Raw genomic sequence first — 16,271 nt, forward strand, 5'->3', positions numbered from 1 at the left:
CCACCCGTCAGCTTGAAGTGCAAAATTACCGCTGCTAAAAAAAAATAGTAAAAAAAATTGCGGATGACAAAAACCCGGCAGAATGACTGAAGGCAGAACGACTGAAGGCCGCCTTTGGGAGCACGCACGATGCTCGATGAGCTCAGCAGGTGCTGTAGGGCCGGCGAACCGGGACCCCACGCCCCGCGGCCGTTCCCTCAGAGCCGGTGGTGCGGGGCGGGTGCTCAGCGCGGCCGCCCTTGCGGCGCGGCCCCTTTAAATCCCCCTGGAGGTCACCGGAGGACTCGCCCCGGGCCAGTCCCGCTCGCGCCGCCCGAGCCAATCCCTTCCCTCTGCCCTGCCCGGGGCCAATCAGAGTGGGCCGCCTTGGAGGCGGGAGGCCAGTCCTGTGATTGACGGCGCCGCTGGCCAATCATCGCCAAAACCGAAGGGCTGATGCGCGGGCACGACACCCAATAGGCTCGCGGCCGAGTGGGCGGGCCCGGGCGCAGCGAGCCCCCGCCGGGAGGCCGGGGGAAGGAGGGGAAGATGGCGGAGTGAGGGGCGGAGGAGGCGGAGGGGCCGGGCCGGCCGCGGCCCCGCGGCCTCGGCCGCGCTCAGGTGAGTGCGGCGGGAGCGGCGGCTGCGTCCAGCCCGAAGCCTGGTGCCGGATCCCTGACTGGGCTGGGAGCGAGCGCCCGCACACCCGCCTCCCCGTCCCGCCCCGTGATTGGGCTGGGCCCGGGCTCGGGCTCGTTCCCGCGGCGCCGGGCCGGAGCAGCGGGAGCGGCCGGGCGCCGTCGCCGCGCCCGCCGCGAGCGGGGAGCGGGCCGGTGGCCGTGTGGGGACGGACGGCAGCCGGAATCGGGCCGGTCCCACCCGCTCGCTGCCCTGGAAAGTCTGAGCAACTTCGGCGCTGGGGACGAGGGCGTCCGGCAGCTCCGGCCCGGGCTGCAGCAGACGGCCGAGGGGAGAGCCTGCTCCTGCACCGCAGCCCTCTGGGCACAGCTGTGGCCGCCACCGACCTGGGGAAGGGAAACCGAAATGATCGTCTGAAATGAGGCTTCGCATGTCTGCTACGAGCATAGCGCCGAATACAGCTACGCTGCTGTTATCGTTCTTATTCATTCGATGTGTGGGCTGGATGAATTCTGCTGATCTGAATGGTTATATCCTTTTATGATGTCTGTAGTGCTGACACAGGAGTGCACAAAAGGGATGGCTTCCTAATTGTTTGACAGAACCGGAAGGTACAAAAATCTACCCTGCAAAACAAGTTCTATGGAAAGCAGAGAGATTATAGTGGAATTTGATTTAGCCCTATGCTTTCTTGTTGATAATAAGGTAAAAAGAATTTAAGGCACCATGAAACACGTGAAACTGTGTTCAGTTAGTACTAAATGCAGTAACTGTTTTCAGATAGTGCTAAATGCGCTATCTTTTCCTTCCAGGTTAGTACCATGCAGGCCAGGTATGCCCTGAATTCTTCAGAATTGTCCGTGGAATTTTGGGCTAGAGAATGGTACTTAGTTTAAATCTGAAGAAAAAAAAAAATGGGGGAATCAACAATTCTTACTGAAAGCAAAAGAATTAATGTCGCTAGCATGAGATTCCTTGTGTTCTATATTTGATAGCAGTTCTTGAGTTCGTCCTGGAATTGTGATTGCATTTTCAATCTGTGTGGCAGGTAAAAGAAACAACTTGAAGTGGTTAAATGAGAAGCATAGCTTTAGATTTTGTGGAGATGTGGTGTGTTTGCACAGATGACCTAATAATGAAGTAGTTGTTTGTAACTGGTGAAATAACTCAAAAGAAATATAAGCGTGTCTTATAATTAGTTCTGAAAGCAGTAGCTACTTAGGAGAAAAATTTCTTAAGGAACATTTTACAGATTTTCGTGTGCAACATTAATAATGTAGTAACAGTAATAGCAGCTTAGGAGCAACATAACATTAAGACACATTATGCTGCCACTGATGAATATTTCTACTTACACATGTCTGTGTATGAACTTTTAAAATATGTTAGAAGATTTGTCTTTGGCATACTACATACAAAGATAATTATATTAACATTAGAAGAATAGTAAGCAATCAGCTTACTTTTGTGTGAAGTTGTATACTACTTTAGCAGTAAGAAATTCATATGGATTAGTATTTATTCTTAATTGCTTTCAATGCACAATGCTGTGAGAAGTAGTATCTTAAAAATAATACCAGAATTTCCTGTTGCTCTGGTATATGTCAAATCAATATGCATTGGTTTACAATCTTGCCCACAGTGCTGTGAGTCTGCAGCGTGAAAATTTGCACGAGCAGGCTATGCATCTCATGGTTGTCACTTCTTATTCAGGGGTGTCAAAAGTCATGGGCCAGCCAAGGCTAAAAAGTCCTGACCAAGTTTGTGAAGAGTCTGGAGTATCACTTGAACACCTCCCACATTCATTCTTCAAAACTAAAAAAGGAGCGGTGTTTGAAACCAGTCCTGACATGCCAGAGTTTATGTGAGTGTGAGATGCAAAACCTGCACAGTCTTTAGGGGATTAAAAAAATGAAGAGGGTTTTTCCAAAATAGAATGTGGAAGAGGGGTTGTTTCTTTGCCTGAGCAGTGTTCCTAGGGCACGTTCCTGCAGTGTGGGTGTCATGGAATTGAAAGCTCATCTTTAAGCAGTTTCCTCTGCTGTGGTGCGAAGTACTGTTAAAATATTGTGCCAACAATAAGTAGATGTGCATTGGAAACCCGGTAAAAGAGGAAAGGGGTTTTATTTAAAAATACAGAGTGAAACAAAAAATTAAGATGGTGTGTGTGGTGCCTGAGATGTCTCTACAGCAGCCGAGCACCATGCTATGGATCCAGCAGTCTCTGTTGGCAGGGGACAAAAGTTGACAGGTCCTTACTGTCTCCTGGCCTCTTCCTAGGCTGGCAGCCACTCCAGGCTTCAGATGTGCCTTTGTGAGCTCTTTGGGAGGGAACATTGCCCTGTGTCTCTGCATTGTCCTGTCTGAGTTATCTCCAGGTCTGGGTGTGTTCTGAAGTGGCAGGGGATGTCACTGCCAGCCTGGGTGCTGCTGGTAAGAGCCCAGGTCCTGCTCAGTGCTACATTTGCTGCACACACTCAGGCTCCCCTGTTCTTTCTCCAGTCACACCAGTCTTAGACTTTCTTTTACAAGTTCTCACCTTTGCCTTGTAGCTTGGATTTAGATGCTTACTTCAAAGTTGCCTAGAAAGCAAAAAGAGCATGAAGGCAGCTAATTTTTTGCAGGACTGTAAGCTACTTTCTATTGTATTTGTGTTTGTAATTTAAGTGCTTGTTGTTCTTCAGTTTCCAGGTTAAATTTGGCAGTTTTTAAGCCATAGGGAAAACCACAGTAGACTCGTGGGGGCTGGTTTTGCTTTCTGTATCTCTGTAGGTCTCCATTATACTTCCAATTTTTTATGTATTGGTCTTTCTATATAAACCTGCTTCTAGATCTTTCCTTCCTTGCTTCCTCGTACTTCTCAGGCTCTAGGCAAGAGAAGTAGAATCATCTTGAGTCTTTTTAGTTCTGCTCATCTCCTGGAGGATTTGTGTCTGTATAAGAGTCAAAGATAGTATTTTGGAAAGCCAGATCTGATGGATCACAGTTTTTATTGTCCCTTAAAACAGAGCATGGAGGGTGGAGTGGAAGTTGGTTGCCTAACTGTATACTATTATATTAATATAGTCTCCAATTCCAGTGTGCTGTTTATGTCAGAACACCAACTTTGGTGGGTTTTTTTTTTTGCCATACTGATGGATTGGTAATACAGTATGTTAATATATATGAGAAGACAAATATTGCAGTTGTGCTGGTAAATTTATGAGATAGTACTTCATCTCTTTTTGGCTTTGGAATTCCTGAAATTACCAAACTTCTTCAATACAGGCACCTCTCTGAATGTGAGATTTAAAGTTCATGGAAACTAATCTTTAGTTATGGTAGAGAAAAAAAAATGGGCAATAGGTCAAGACTTAATGAAAATAATACATTCTGAATTTTTAACAAAGAAGGAGTCATGTAGGCAGTGTTGAGCTTTCACAGTTATTTCTTGCTCCACATCAATTGTTTGTGTGTTCAGTACAGTCTGAAACAAGAAAAATGGCTTTTTTTTTTCTTTGTAATGTCCACTAGCTTTTATCTGAAGAGTTGATAGTGTCACCATCAGTCTCAGTGCCTGCTCATTTTCAATAACCTTGATATATATCCACTTGCATTTGCAGGTTCTGTTGGACTGCTGTGAACTCTGTGCTCACATAATTGATGAAAGTCAGGTAGAGAGTGTATCAAGCAGAGTAGTTAAAAACTGGGGCATTCAAAGTCAGTGAACTTGTTAAAATTAAAAAAAGTAGGTTAAAGCTAACTGAATTTCAGTGTTGGATGAACCAGTCCTTTGCTTGAGTCGCTTTAAATGTCACCAGCTGCTTTCTTTTTTAATAAGACTTACTTTAGTGCTTAGTTTAGTTAATTCACTGTCTTATTGAAAGAAGTCCCAGCTTTTCAAAGGTTGGATTGGTTTCTATTATGTGGTTTCTATTATGACAAGGCAATTTGGGATTATTACCAATTAATTACCAATGCTGGTAACTGTTCCTTTTCAAGTTAATTCTTTTGTGAAGCATATGCTGTTGGTTCCTTAATGGCTCAAAAGTCCCATACTGCTTGACTGGTTCTTGAGGGAAAATTTGAGTAGGAAGGGCCAGAACTAACAACATGTGAAGGAAGTAACTACCCTGAAACAGGGATTGTCTCATGGCTGGGGATTTTCTGAAGGTCCTGGTGCATGGTGCTTGTAGAAATGCTGTGTTGTGCAGGTGTGGCAGCTAATAGCTCTGCTAAGGAATTTTGAATGATTTAGATTCTGTGTGATGAGATAGTTCTGCTTATAGCAATCCATTATTCTTGCAGTTAGGTTGTCAGCTCAGCATCCTCACTACAGTGGTTTGTTATTAACGTGAAAGAGTTTCTTGCCTTACTGGAGACTGAGTATGTGTCCATCTCAGTTCCCATAAAAATGAAATGTGTGCCTCAGTTATTTAAAGTTTGTGTGTCTTCGCTCTTCCACAGTCTTAATTCTCTTGATTTAAACTAAAAGAGGGGGTATATCTGATAATTTGAAAAATAACATCAGCATGTTTTGTGTAGGAAGTCTAAAAATGTTACTTGGTTCATGGAAGGTACAGCTAATCTTTTGTGTATTATGCAGATAATCATGTATTATCTGAGCTGCTTCCTAGATGCAAATTTAATTTTGTTTGTTAATCTCTTTCTTTCTCAGCTCATGGAAGAGGATGTGGAATGATCAAAATAATGGTGAGTACACTTGGGAGGTTATTTAGATACTAAATGTAAGGTACTAAACCAAGTTTGTCAGCTGATTTAGTTCCCTTTTCCCTGACCAAAGAAATCTGTCATTGAGATTTAAATTTTTTGTAGTGTGCTTTCAGAGAAATGGAATGTTGCCACAGTGTCAGATTTCAGCTTGGGCTTCACCTTAAAGAAACATTGATTTGACTATTATATGTTCTAACAAGAATAAATGCCTTGAAAGTTATAAAATCCCTGTCCTGTGGTGTCATTTGCTCTGCTAAAACAAATTGTGTTAACTTGTAATAGTTTTCTTAAAAGTGTTATTTGTTAAATTATAGGATTGGAAAGATGATAAAATAACCAAGTGTAAATTATCAAATAGAAAAAAAGTACATTCAGAATTTTTGAGATTACAATGAACTTCTGTAGTTTTATTTTTTCCCAGTGAATGAAATAAAGATATTCTGGTAGTTAAGGTGTGCAACAAAGGGCTATATTCTGTTCTCAGCTCTGTCACAAACCTTTGGCATGTTTTATTGCAGCTCTCCAGGTCTGTTTTTCCACATCTTCATAAGAATAAGATTTTCCCAACAGTCGATGGTCAGCCCAATGATCAGCTGAAATATTTGAGTGACTCAAGAGAGATATTGATAGTGACATGTACTGTATTGCCATTTTCATGGTCTGCTCACTGCTTCTAACATAGGAGCTGAAAATTGTCACTGGAAGACTATTTCTGGACTTGATCAACGGAATGGTTAAGGTAATTAAAATAAGAAATAGAGACAGGGAAAAAAAGGAAGAATTTAGTTATTCTCATGTTCTTGTATACGAGAAAGATTTTTTTTTTTCCCCTTTTTTTCCCCTCTATTTTGCATCTCTTATTTTAGCACAAGAGAATGCTAATAAACATTCTGGCAATAGCAATGCAGGAGTGCAGCCATGTTAGCTTCTAACTTAATGCAAAAATATCAGTGTTAACAGCTGCTGTAGCTGGGTAGTGCCAGGTGAGTATCACTGATGGAAGGCCAGGAGATCTGTGAAAAGATGAGTTCCCGAAATTTGGCTATGCTGTGAATAAGTGGGGAGAAATGAGTAAAAGTAAGAAGCTAATCTATGTGATCTTAAAACTGTTGTAAGTGCTCTTTTCCTCTCTGGCACTGACAGTTTCATAATTAGTTGGGTGGTAATTTATGATGTCTCTTTGAGCTGCAACCTGCTAGAGCAGAGTACATACACTCTGTGCCATGTGTGCTCTGCTGCTGCCTCTCCTTTGTCATCTCTGTGTTGCAGACACGGCTGAAGCCCCACAGCTGATTAACAGTGCTGTATTTTTAGCTGCATTGCTTCTAAGTGTGTAGTTCAGCATTTCTCAAGTGTTTCCTTAGCCAGCTTATGGCCATCTAAAGTTAGATACAGAATTTTACAGACCAAGGGACTGTTGCTGTTTGTGAAAGCAGGTAATTTTATCCATTAGAGTCAGGCTTTTAAAATAGTGAACTGGTGGGCATTTTAACCTTGAATGTATTTTATTCTGATTACTAAACTACCTTCCCTGTTTTTTAATTTGGAATTTCAGATCCTCTCCTAAGAAGGTGGTCCTCTTGCTTGGTCAAAGGCTATAAAATGTGGATATTTCTCTTCTAGCAAGTAAAACTCGTTCTTCATTTCCATGGAGCTGAATGAACAAAGATCTGTCCACTTCTGTTTGAATCATCTCACCAAACATTTGATTCACCAGATGACTTCCCCCACAGAAGTAGCCCACTGTTTTATCAAAACTCAGAAGCAGAGTAACAGAAATCAACATTTGTTTTCCTGAAAAAATGTCTTCTGTGCCAGCTCTTCATACAGCTTTCTGCATTCTGTTTTAAAATGAAAAATACTTTGTAATCAGATGCAAGTGGAAGCTGGTGTTTTTCACTGGTATTTCCTTCTTAATTTTAGGACAGTTAAATACTTCTCTGTGTCAAATTGGAATTCCTAGCAGATAAGGCATCTGCATGCATTGCTGTGTCACACTGACCTGATATATATGACAAGTTGCAGGAGGAAAACCAGAATGTTTTCTGCAAGAAACTTACCAAACAACTAGGGGTATCTCATACAGGTATTTTCCAGTCCAGGTCCCAGGCTTGACTTTGTAGATAGGCATTAACTCACATAAAGCAGCTAATGCACAAGAACAAATACAGAATCACCTTGTCTATACTGTGTATCCCAAGCTGTGATCAAAATGTATATTTGCATGTGTGAACCTCTGTAAGTGCGGGATATGAAGAGCTTTCACCTGAAGAAGAAATTACTCTGCATAATTTCATTTTTAGCAAAGAAAAAGGAAGCTTTGAAGGCCTCTGGGGTAACATCATAATGACTAGGTTTGCATTTAATCATTACCTTCCTCAGGCTTTTAAGGAATCCTTAGCATCAAAAGGAGCAAGACCATTCCACAAGAGAAGAGATGGGCAGAACATCTTTCTTTATTATAGAAATTAACTTTTGATGGGATGGAAGAGACCAGAGCTGTAAAGTTGCAGTTTATCTACCTGGCTTCCTCGACACAATTTCAGCTTTTCCTACTGCTGATGAAATCTTGTTTTTTGATTCTTTCATGACTGAGAGGACCTTTATGTTTCCTCCATCTAGGTAGAAATAGGCCCAGGAAAATGGAATGTTAGCCACGTAAGAGGGGTGAGTTGAGAGCAGAAATACTTAGTACAGTCCTTTTTCTGGCTCTTCTTATTCCTTCCCAAACTAAGGCACAATCTGGTTGTTCTCATGTTTACACAAGATTCTTTGTCTATGTAATTTGTGATTATATAGGATATTTTCTGTCATTCTGAGATGGGAGCATATATTGTTTACATGCTCCCTGCTATGGGATTATCTATAACAAGTAAGATTTTTGGCAAAAACCTACCAGAACTGGGATATGTATTATATTCCACCTCAAATCTGAAACTCTTTAGTGCACCTTATTCCAAGCTTGTGATTTAGAAATGTGGCTTGCTAGCTTAAAGTACGGGAGATACTAAAATGGCTGGGGAAGTGTTTTAGATTTCTTGTTCTGTTTTTCCTTTTAGAAAACTGCTAGAGAGAGCCAGACAGCCTGAAAATGGCTGAAAAAGCAAACAATTGAAATCCTTCTTAAATCTTGGTGATTGATTGCCAGGGCAGCATTCTAGTATCAGAAATGTGGTGACATTTTATGGGACCAAGTTCCATAGCAGAGTGAGGACAAGCGATGATGTTGATTCAGTCCTCCGAGCAATGTCTGTGTTTAGACTTGTTTTGTAACAGTAGGATTTAATGACAGCTTCACCCATTTTGTGTTTCCATGAAGCAAAGAGCAGACATGTAAGCTTAAAAGTGGTGGGCAGGACGCAGTGTATCAAAGTAATGCCAATTTAATCAGCAGAGAGGTGCTCTAAAATTGTGTGCAACATTGTGGTGAGCTGTGTGATAAGAGCTAACATTGACCTTGATGAGGCGACCGCCAGCTTGGCCTGACTTTGCTGAATGTGGTCTGAACTTTCTGGCATTGGAGGCAACTAGAAAAGCACACTTTGTTTTAGGGCCTCCTTAGGTTGAAGCCAATAGGATTTAATGGAGATGTCTGTAGAAGCAGGATCCATCTCTAAGTGGTGGAAAATACTGTCAATATAGGATTACAGTGGTTGGGAAGTATGTGGTATAAGAAATGTCTGATTTAGATCTGGGAATTTTCTTCCTTCTGCCCATACTTACCCTTCTGATGTTAGAGATAGCAGTTGTTTCTTGCATAGCTTGATGACAAAATATTTGGGGGACAGGAAGGTATTTTTTTTTTCTGTGGACATGTACAAAAATTGCAAATTTGCCTGATTAGAGAGCTGATAATCTAAGTTCCTTAATATTTTGTAACCTGGCATTATAACAAAAAGTAGAATTACTGATTTTTTTTCTTAACTCCTATTCATGACAGTGTAGCAGCATTAGTTTTCGAGTTTAATTTTAGAACATCAGGGTTTTATTAGGTTAAGGATCTGTGGCTTTCACAGAAATAATACTCCTATGGTGCATGCCCAGAAGACCCCCAGTGCTGTACCTTCCTGGCCAGCACCTTTAAAGAGCTGCTGTGTATGGAAATGCTGCTTCATCTGACTCACTTTTCCTTGCTCCGCTTTTTCGTTATGTTGGTTGGAAATCTTCCCATGTGAAAGATTACAAAAACAAGGGGCATGTGCAATAGCTCATATATATATATATACATATATATATTTTAATACTTGTGGACAAAATGATGTTACAAGTTGTTTGAAAACAACAAAATCACCAATGTCTTCCATTTTGAGATGTGTATAGTTCCATAAGCATTAGTGCTTTGTAGCAAACTGTAGTGCCATGTTAGGACCAGTGCATGAGCCTAGTAGTATTTTTACAATTTCTGAGTGACAAATTTATTAGTAAACAGTGATGATAATGTGATTAACACTAGAAAGGATACAATAGGAATGTCACAAACATGGTCTAAACATGCAGTATCCTCCCTTTGACAATGGCAATGCTATCCTTAGAAATGGAACTCATTCACTTAATGGGCTTCATAGAATCATAGTTGACTTTTTGATATTTGTCTGTCTGTCCAACAACAGTAGTAAGCTAGAGTATGCAAGTATCCATAATTCTCATCCCTATCAGTCTGATTCTTTTCTTTAAATCTTTGTTGGTGTTTTCTTCCATTTTCAATTTTATTGAACTGGCTATTACCCATCCTGTGGTATACTCAAAAAGTATGAATATGCTAAGGAGTTTGTGTGCATTCTGTACACATCTCTTACCTTCAGATAATTTACAATGTCTGTTAAGTAATCTTGTCTTTTTTCAGATCTGACTCTATGATTATAGCTAGCAAAACATTATCCTCATTGTGTGATAAGTTAATAGTTGCAAAATGTGATGTGCTAATTATGCGTAGAAGACTTCTCTCCATTATTGCAGGAATGGGGAACCTTTTTTGGCTGAAATCCTATTGAATCTTAAAATAACTTTGGTGGATCCTGCATTTACATACATCTTAATAAGAGAGAATGTGTTAAGGTCCAAGGCTGTTGGAAAATGATGTTGTAGACTGTATCTCTGCAGCAGGCTGTCTCTAGCCAATGAATCAGAGATTCCCCACCCCTGTATTATTGAGAATTCAGTATCTTGTATTTTAGGTAACTTCCAGTTTTGCTTTGCAGCTCTAAGCTCAATTTTAATGATTTCTGTCTCTCCCTCTGCTTTTTTCAGAAGGAAAGTTTAGACCAGGGAAGTAAAATTGGCTTAGCACTCAATGGGCAGCTTAGACTGGTCGAATAGGAGACTGGTATGATTCTTGAGATGTGCATTGCTCTGTGGATGGCATCCTCTGATTTCCTAGGAATAAGTCTTTTATTTGATGCCAGTGCTGCTCTTCACCCATTTCTCTCTTTCAGCTTAGAGAGGATACTGCATCTTTTTTTCCTGAGACCTGCCTGTAAATGGCCATGAGGGGGAGGGAGGGAATGGGTAGCTTGGTTTTGTAATTTTGGTACGATATATCTTTAAAATAATTAATCAAAAAGCATGTACTTCCATGCAATGACAGTAATCCAGGCAGAGTTCATGTATGTAACAGGGAAAAAAAAAAACCCCAACAAAACCAACCAAACAACCCTCTGCATCTAATAAATTTCTGAGAAAATTGGACAGGTGGGCCATTTACAGCAGAGCTCTGGGGGACCTGTGCTAAGAGTCAGGTTCAATTCTAAATGGACGTAGCTGTACCATTGAATAAAGTAGTTTAGTGCTTGGGAGAATCAATTGAAAAATACCTCTGAAACTGGAATGCAAAATAGCACAGTATGTAGGGGGAAGAATCCCTGATGCAAACAAAGCCATAAGATGATTTAATAAGAAAATAGAACTTTAGTAGCAATAACTGTTTTGCATGTGATATTAAATAACTTGCATTAGCAAGACTGTACAGTAGAGTAAGTGGGTAATAACCAAATAAGTTTGTGGCGCTCTGTGCTGCAGGGAGTTGTGTGAAGAGTCTTCCTGAGAAGAAGGGTGAATTCTTCTTACGTTCCTCTCATTGGAGGGAATTTGGCACTTGAATACTAAGTTAATGAACGTGATATAGATATTAAAAAAAGAAAAATTAGCTTTGCCACATGTCTGAAGCACTGTCAGTGAGTGCTGGGGGAAGGGCAGACAGTTCTCTTTGAAAGGGTAGCTGAAATTTCCCTGTAATTTTTTTCTTTCTCTGTAGCCTAGCACTTGCTCTCTTTCTCTGAGAAATGAAACTTTTCTAAGTACTGTACTGTGAAGAGGACCTGATTCTAAAGTTAGAAGCTTTTGTGGTGAGAAGTACTTTTTGTTTTCTTTGTTTATAAAGACCAATCTGAGGTAGTCTTTAAATAAAAAAAAAAAACACAAAACAAAACATTAGAGAGCACTTGACACTCAAAACATTTGTGCATGCCAAGCACAACTGTAGATTTCTAAAGATGTTACAGCAGAAAATAATTTCAGCTTTGCTAAACACTGCTTCAGATCATAATTGATTTCAGCTGATGCCTGAAGTTTTGCAGAGGAAAGTGCTGTGAAGCCTCTGGTAACACAAAAGGTTATTGATCTTCACCTGTAGATCTGCATCCAGAAAATTCCTTGCTATCAAAGGGTTGCATAAAAGAGCCACAGGAGTTCTAAACTGTTCCTAGTTGACCCTTTTCAGTGTAGATGCCTCATCTATGGACACAGTGTGGCCCACCCTACAGTAGTGTATTCTGAACAGAATCAGAGGTTTAGATCAATCTGACTGCATTTCTTCTGGAAAGCTGAAGTAATTTAGACTGTAACCTTCCAGCTTAGGGGAAGCTTCTTGTGTTTTTAAAGCATGGGGGTGAAGCACTTTGGCTCTTCATCAATTGACAATGGAACTGTGAGGGCTGTGAGCATTTTTGCAGTATAAAGTAACAGGATAAGCATGAGAATGTCTAAATTAAGTGTTGGCTAATGTGTAATAAGCTTATGAAAACTAATTGATCTGAAAGATTGTAATCAGCTTAAATTCCAACTATTGATTTTTTGATAAAATTGGAAGCTGGCCATAGGGGAGCTTCATTTGATTGCTCTCTGATTACATTAGAGAAATTACGTGGTCTGTGATCAGCAAGTACATTTACATAATAATGAAATTATAATTGTAACAAAGTCACATTCATACTTTGGAAGTATGAACTTTGTGGCTGAACAGAATTCTTCGAGGGTATATCCACTCAGAACAGGGGAGAGGAAATAAAGACTGGTAGCCAGGCAAGCTATCTACATACACTTCCCAGTTCAGGCTTTTAATAATGACCTGAATTCTGTGGGCTGCTAGACTAGGCATTACTATTCACACCAACAAAAGGAGTCCCTTTGCCTTTCAGCTCTTGTACTATGGCATGACTTTTGCTTCAACCTCCTTGATTTAACAGCTTCTAAACCTAAGTGGAAGTGTCAGGTTCTACCACTCTTGGGTGTGGTATATCAAAAGGTATAATGACCAGTATGGACATGCCTCCTTTAGCAGTACTAAACCCAGATGATACAAATATATTCTGTTTGTATATCCAGTAGTGCTGCTGCAGAAGGTCTAGCCAGTACTTGTGTTGGGAACCTTCTTATACCTTCTGAAACTGAGGGTATTTGTCAAATTTATGAGAAAAAAGGAAGTCTTGCAAAGACTTCTTGATAGCAAGTGGGAAAAAATTGTACTGAGCTTGAGGATACTGACACTTTACATGAGGATTACAATGTCAAGAGCTGGCAGTCTGGTTTTTTTTTGGGGGGCAGAAGAGGAAAAAATGCTGAAGGTAGAACTATTTTAGATGTATAATGAATCTTAGAAATTACTGCTTCTTGCATCCTTAGGAAACTGGCTGGTCTCCCTCCAAAACTAATAATCCTGCTTGCTGATCAGGTACAGAGCTGCAGAATGACAGTTCAAGTTAGATTCCACTGGATTTCTTTCATGGAATGATCCAGCATTTTGTCCCTGTAGCACTTTTACTGGCATACAAAAGCCAACAGTTGAATCAGGGTGTCTTGTTCAACAGTGCAGACACTAACCATGGATTCTGAAGTCTGTTCCCTTTCAGTCTCTACACTTCCTCCTGTGTTTTAGAGACAGTGTCAGTGTTCATGATGTCAGCAGAGCGTGTTTCTGTCTCTGAGCCTATGTACCAGGTTATAATATAGATAAACTCCCAAGACTTTTACCCCATCTAAAGTTAAAGATAGAAGGTTACTTTCTGTTCAGTGTGTCCTATGTAAATCCTGTCTGCTTCTCTCCACTTCCCCTCCAAATGAGTGTGTTTGCAGGTCAAATGAAAGGCAGGTAGTTTGTAATGCCTTAGGCATGAAGAACTGCATGGAGAAACTGAAGGAAAGTGGCACAGGCCCACAAACAAATCTTAGAGCTAGTGTTCTAATTATGCATGATTCAAAATGTCTAGTGTAGTGTAGTTATTACCAGTAAACTGAGATATGCATTTATACATAATGAAGCAATAGGAATTAATATACCAATAGCTTGAACTTCCTGCTTTGATTCTCAAATTTTGGGTTTTTTTTAGAGAATGTGCTGCCTCTGTAGAGAAGGGGGCAGAATGTATAGATAGGGACAGAAGCATGGCACCAAAACTGTAAATCAGGAACTGGGATCAGCAGAACTCGCCTTTATAACCTCTAGTCTGGTTCATCTCACTGTCCTGAGCATGTAAAAAGCAGGGCATGAACTAAGCATGTTTAGAGGCGAGATGAGGTTTCTCACCTGCTGCAGCTGTAGCAAGGAAAAGGGTGCAGAGTTTCTTACACGGTGCAGGGGAGCTACTGGTGGGAAGGAAAAAAGCCAAACCCACAAAAAAAATCACCCCAAAACCCAAGGCGACAAACGAGTAACAGAAACCACAGACTCAAATTGAGTGTAGTATTTGCCAGACAGCAGTAAGTAATAGCTTGAGTGTGGTGAGAGAAATTATTTGGAGAATACTGAAATTAATAAGCACAGTAGATATTTTTCAGGTGTTGAATAGCTTTTTAAGAGACAGTATTTTCAGGTAACTCTAGCCACATAGGCAGCTGTACTGAAGCATACTGATACCAGCCAGCAATAATGGCATCTGCAGGAATGAACCTGAAAATACTGGTAATCTTGTATATTTTTTAAGTTCTTTAAAGAGATTTTTAAAAACAGAAAATTAGATTTGATCAGTGAAGGTCTTTATCTTCTGCAACAGAGGTTGCAATTGTCTTTTTTTCTTTATTTTGCTTACTAGATAAAAGGGAATTTGGGTGCCATCTTTCTGTAAACTCTTAGTGTGTTCTCTGTAATTCAAGTCTCTTAGTGGATAATGCAGTTTCTGCTGGCAGTTTTAAAATAAGAGAATGTGTGGCATAGCCTACATCACTAATACTTTTCCAAGTTTAAACTTGTAATTAAATATGTAGAATACTGGCTTGTAATTGCAGAATTCCATTCTTGTAGCTTAGCTTAATTTTGTAAGTGGGCTTAACTTGTGCAGAACACTTCTCCATGTACAGAGGCTCAGTCCTCTCTCTTAAGTAGAAAGTGTCTTGGAGGAAAAAAAGGTGTGTCAAGTTAACTCCTGTTCATACTTCATAGCCAACCATTCATAAAGCACTGTGTTTTGGGTTTGGATTGGGAATTGTGGTTTTACCCATAAATGCTCTTTTTAAATATGTAAGGATTGCCAAAAGAAGATACAAATTTTATAAAAGAAGATAACTATTCCATGGTATCACAAGTTAGACTGAATGAAAGTCTTTGAGCCAACTCCTTCAAGAAGCAAGAAAATTTCTAACACAAAGTTAGCCCAGTGGTTAACCATGGTCATTCTTAATTCTTTAGAACACTATGCATGGTTTTAAAGTCTGTTAAATATTGTGATGAGTAAGCCATTGTATCCTTTGTATTTCCCTTCAGTATAACCTGGGGAATAAGCTACTTCAGGATATCAGTGAAGTTATTTTCCTTTTGAAAAACATAACAGCAAAGGAGAAGTATTAGGTGTAAATTCCTAAAAATTACCTTAGTACTTAATAGGCTAAAGAATACTTATATTGAATTTCTGATAGCATTCTTGCATGGATTAGTGGAGGAAATTATTGGTGTGACTACAAACTATGTACTCCCATTGCACATGTTTTACATGGTAACAGTGAAAGAATGTCTCCCTGCAAATTCTGATTTTTTCCAAAAGGCAGCTTGCTTTTATATCTATGCATCTTTGAGGATTTCAAGATAAGATTTTATTCTTTTGACACTGTAAAGAGGAACTGTTTAAAAATGAACCTGGAAACTCTGCACCTGTATACAAACTTTTTTAGCAATAAAGCAGCACAGGCTGAGAATGCACTAAAACTGGATGTGTCATCTGTTCAGAAGACAAATTAACCAAATTACTGTACATTCCACTCCACTTCTGAGGTGTACATACTATAGCTCTGTCAAAACTTAACACCTTGAGCTGAATTCATAAATGCTGGATATCTGCTTTGGGGCCAGCGGTCCCAGCAGACTTCAGGCACAAGAGCTTCTGACTTAAATAGCAGCTAAACAAAAATTGTCATTCCACTTCAGTCCCTTAAAGGGTTATTTTAGAGGGTAGCAAAAATTCTGCTTCTTTTATTGATTGCTTAAAAGTAACAAGGCCCCTCAGAAGACTGTTTTATGGATGTATTGTTTATTGTTTTGGTGACTACACTTCAAAAAATTTCTTCTGTGGTTGGTGGAGGTCTTCCCAGTTTCAAAGATTACAGAAATGCAGTTTAAAAATTTACCAGCTATTCTTCAGCATATACTTATTATTTATTTAAATTCATGAAAGGTAATATAATTTGTGGAGCCAGTACTTTAATGCTTTATAACAAATGAGGACCCAAGTAAGATAAAG

At 40.0% G+C, this 16,271-nt stretch overlaps 1 long non-coding RNA gene across 3 annotated transcripts; it reads left to right on the forward strand.

The window, feature by feature from the left end:
• The first annotated feature begins 585 nt into the window (after window positions 1-585).
• LOC134419588 (uncharacterized) lies at window positions 586-15,739 on the forward strand. Of its 3 annotated transcripts, none has more exons than XR_010028084.1 (4): window positions 586-600; window positions 5,276-5,310; window positions 5,850-6,070; window positions 6,887-15,739. It is a non-coding gene; the product is annotated as an uncharacterized LOC134419588 (long non-coding RNA). The 3 variants fall into 3 exon arrangements; XR_010028083.1 differs by lacking the exon at window positions 586-600 and adding an exon at window positions 925-1,229; XR_010028085.1 differs by lacking the exon at window positions 586-600 and adding an exon at window positions 1,309-1,323.
• Window positions 15,740-16,271: the final 532 nt, after the last annotated feature.

This window comes from Melospiza melodia, chromosome 6, assembly GCF_035770615.1.
Source record: "Melospiza melodia melodia isolate bMelMel2 chromosome 6, bMelMel2.pri, whole genome shotgun sequence".
Lineage (NCBI taxonomy): Eukaryota > Metazoa > Chordata > Aves > Passeriformes > Passerellidae > Melospiza > Melospiza melodia.